Source organism: Peromyscus californicus, unplaced genomic scaffold (assembly GCF_007827085.1).
Source record: "Peromyscus californicus insignis strain IS unplaced genomic scaffold, ASM782708v3 Scaffold_22__1_contigs__length_63687245, whole genome shotgun sequence".
NCBI classification, from domain to species: Eukaryota; Metazoa; Chordata; class Mammalia; order Rodentia; family Cricetidae; genus Peromyscus; species Peromyscus californicus.
In genome coordinates, this window is record NW_026294525.1 from 1,439,587 (window position 1) to 1,444,090 (window position 4,504).

General features: G+C 44.9%; 1 pseudogene; it reads left to right on the forward strand.

The window, feature by feature from the left end:
- The first annotated feature begins 1,057 nt into the window (after positions 1-1,057).
- LOC128118741 (fructose-bisphosphate aldolase A-like) lies at positions 1,058-2,516 on the forward strand (annotated as a pseudogene).
- The last annotated feature ends 1,988 nt before the right edge of the window (positions 2,517-4,504 follow it).

Consider the following 4,504-nt stretch of genomic DNA (forward strand, 5'->3'; position numbering starts at 1 on the left):
TGGAATAAAGGGGGAAATATTGGAAATTAAACAGTCAATCAAATAAAGAATAGAATAGAATGCATCACGAAATCACTAGATCAAGCACAATTAAAAATGATTGAGGGTGGAAGGTAAAGTTGAGAAAAAGCTATATAAAGATATAATGCAAAAATATAAACAAGCATAACTACAACAACCAAGAAATATGGGACATAATCAAGAGAACAAATCTGGGGCTAGAGCAGGTAAGAGCACTTGGCTGATCTTCCAGAGGCCAAAATTCAGAATCTAGCATCTACATCAAACCCTGACAACTGCCTGTAACTCCAGTTCCCAGAATCCAAGACCTCTTCTGGCTTTCATTGGTATCAGAACACATTTGGCGCTCTCTCTCTCTTCTCTCTCTCTCTCTCCTCTCTCTCTCTCTCTCTCTCTCTCTCTCTCTCTCTCACACACACACACACACACACACACACACACACACACACACACACACACAAATAAAAGTAATAAGTCTTTTAAAAAAATTAACAGACCAAACCTAAAAATTCATGGCATACAAGAAGGAACAGAGGTAAAACTGAAAGGAATGCAGAAGTTTCCCATATCCAGGGATAAAATGGACATCCAAGGACAGGAACATGTTAGAACCCCAAGCAAACATGGCATGATAGACTCACTCTGTGACACATTGTAGCCAAGGTGTTCAAAGTACAACACAAAGAAACAATATTAAAACCTGCAAGAAACATATACCAGTCATATACAAAGGAAAACACACCAGAACATCAGACCTCTAAACAGAAATCCCAAAATCCAGAAAAACATTTCAAGACTTGAAAATGATTAACTGCCAACCAAGACAACTATATCCAAAATGCTTATCGTTAAAAATTGAGAAAAGACGCCCCCCCCACCCCACCCCCAACTCAGCTGAATAGACTACGTTCTTTTGGAACGCACAGCAGAACGGGGTTCTGGTGACTCTAGCCGCGTTCGGTCCTCAGTCCTTTGGCTTACCCACCGCCGCCTTACCCGGCAGATCCACCCACTCCTGTGCCAGGCAAGGTGACCCATGGCAACGCACAGGTCAGATGTGTCCAGCTTCAACATGACCCGCCTGTCCCTGGCTGTGGCCTTCTCCTTTCCCCCAGGGGCTAATGAGCAACCCCGCTGTCAGCTGGGCAACACCCAGCAACAGAGAGAGTTAGGAAAGGAATGTGCTGCCACGGGCGCCATGCACTACCCATACCCAGCACTGACCCCGGAGCAGAAGAAGGAGCTGGCTGACATCGCTCACAGAATTGTGGCACCGGGAAAGGGCATCCTGGCTGCAGATGAGTCCACCGGAAGCATTGCCAAGCGGCTGCAGTCCATTGGCGCTGAGAACACGGAAGAGAACAGGCGCTTCTACCGCCAGCTGCTGCTGACGGCTGACGACCGTGTGAATTCCTGCATTGGGGGGGTGATCCTCTTCCACGAGACACTGTACCAGAAGGCGGATGATGGATGTCCCTTCCCCCAAGTTATCAAGTCCAAAGGCGGTGTTGTGGGCATTAAGGTAGATAAAGGCGTGGTACCCCCTGGCGGGAACCAATGGCGAGACCACCACCCAAGGGCTGGATGGGCTGGCTGAACGCTGTGCCCAGTATAAGAAGGATGGAGCTGACTTTGCTAAGTGGCGTTGTGTGCTAAAGATTGGGGAACACACTCCCTCAGCCCTTGCCATCATGGAAAATGCCAATGTTCTGGCCCGTTATGCCAGCATCTGCCAGCAGAATGGCATTGTACCCATTGTGGAGCCTGAAATCCTCCCTGATGGGGACCATGACTTAAAGCGCTGTCAGTATGTAACTGAGAAGGTACTGGCAGCTGTCTACAAGGCTCTAAGTGACCACCATATCTATCTGGAAGGCACATTGCTGAAGCCCAACATGGTCACCCCAGGCCAGGCCTGTACCCAGAAATTTTCCAATGAGGAGATTGCCATGGCAACTGTCACAGCGCTTCGTCGCACAGTGCCCCCTGCTGTCCCTGGGGTCACTTTCCTGTCTGGAGGGCAGAGTGAGGAAGAGGCGTCCATCAACCTCAATGCTATCAACCAGTGTCCACTGCTGAAACCATGGGCCTTGACTTTCTCTTATGGCCGAGCCCTGCAGGCCTCTGCTCTGAAGGCCTGGGGTGGGAAAAAGGAGAACATGAAGGCTGCCCAGGAGGAATACATCAAACGAGCCCAGGCCAACAGCCTCGCTTGTCAAGGAAAGTATACCCCAAGTGGTCAGTCGGGAGCCGCAGCCAGTGAATCTCTCTTCATCTCCAACCATGCCTACTAAACAGAGGTGACCTAAGTAAGGCTGCCCCATCGACACTCCAGCCCCCTGCCTACCCACTTGCTATTGAAGAGGGGGCCTTCAGGCTCTTTCCCATCACTCTTATGCTGCCCTCGTGACTGGTGTGTGGTGTTGTCTGTGAATGCTAATTCTGCCATCCCTTCCAGCCCACTGCCAATAAAAAACTATTTAAAGGGAAAAAAATGAGAGAAAACATTCCAAAATAAACACAAACTAACACAATCCATGACCAGTAAGCAAAAAATACTAACATATTATACACAGGGAAAGAAGAAAGGTAGTCCCAAACATGAGGTAGTCCCAAACAGGAGAGAATAAAAAAGAATAAATATTATGAGAGAAACACATGAACAAAAAGAGCTAGGAAAGAATAAATCATGACCAACTCAGTAACCAAGTAAATGGTTATAAAATTAAGGCAGGGCAAAAAGGACAAGCTAGGAGGACACCGTGCACACAAACTTACAAGAAGCAAACCCCTCTCAATTAATAATCCTAAATGTAAATTGTCTTAACTCAGCAATTAAAAAACACAGACTACCTGATCGGAGTAAAAAAGAAAAACCACATCTATTTGTTGTCTACAAGAAGCACATCTCACTGGCACAGCGTAAGAACGAAAGGGTGGAAGTCAATATGCCAAGCTTCGGGGGAGGCGCCAAAGCATGTGTGGGGCAATCAGAGGACAACTTGCTCAAGGTTAGTCCCTCCTTCCACCGTGTCTATCTGGCTACAGCTGAGTCCCAGGTCAGCTATCAACATCAGAGATCAACAGTAAGCTCCAGTATGGCACCAGTCCTGGGGGTGACCAGCCTGCAACCTGGTGTTAGTTGTCTACAAGGGATCACTTTTGTCATAGAAAGGACAACCCCTCTTCTTTACAAGAATAGATACTTGTTCTGATCGTGGATTTGCCTTTCCCACTTATAATTATTCTGCCCAAACTACCACCCATAGACTTAGAGAATACCTACCCACCATTGTGGTATTATTATACACGGCATTACTTCTGACCAAGGAACTTACTTCATAGTCAAAAAAGGAAAACAGAGGGAAAATAATCAAGAAATTCATTGGTCTTCCATGCTTGACAGAAAAGTGGAGTGACCTCTTCTGAATAAGGAGATGCAATGGTGTATCCAGTTGACAGAGGGTGGACTTTTGATGGCTAATCTTAGTTCTCTACTTGATTGCATCTGGAATCAACTAAAACACAGCTATGGGATATTCTGGGAGGAGCTTGATTGACCCAATTATTTAAAGCAGGAAGACCCGCACTAAAAGATGGCAGTCCCTTCCAAGCGGCAGCTCAGACAAGGACATGGAAGAAGGGAATCTTGGTTTTGCCTGCTTGCCTTTACTTCTTCTGTCAAACTCATCTATCTTGTCACTGAGACATCCCATTGACAATGTTAAAACCAGCTACTGCTGTCTTCCAATGTCTACTGAAGACCAGGAGCTCTCCAGGAATCTTCTAGGCCTTCAGCACTAGTTTAGGCCTGCTGAGACATCCAGCTTTGTGAACTAAACAACTACTAGGTTCTTAACCTCCCCAGCATGAGACAGGTAGTGTAGGACTAGCTGAACCATACTGCATGAGCCAATCTAATAAATCCCTTTCTCATACTTATATTCATTCTATCAGTTATGTTCCTTTAGAGAACCCTGACTAATACAATGACACTTTAAGAAACAGGGTCAACGGTGAAAAAAGAAAGAAGAAATGGATACTCTTTTTATTTCTGCTATATGTGGTCTGTATGTAATTCTTAGTTACTGACACTTTCTGAGTCCCAACAACTAAAGAGACTAAATAAATAAATTTTGGATACACACACACATGCATGGGCAAACACACACACACACACACACACACACACACACACACACACACACACACACACACACACGTAGATATTAACATGTTTTGGTTTGTAAATTTGAGCAAAGGGAAAACACTAAAGTAGTACAATTTCCTCTATCTTTCCTCTAAAGTGCTAAATCTAGTTATATCATTTAAATATTCAAAAAATGGTATATTTAAGCATATCAAAATTAGCAGAAATTTAACTATTTAATAGCATCATTATTTCTTTGTGTCATCTGTTGCTTGTACTGCTTTTTCGTATATGTGTGTGTAATATTTACATGTGTGTGGTGATGTCTGTGAG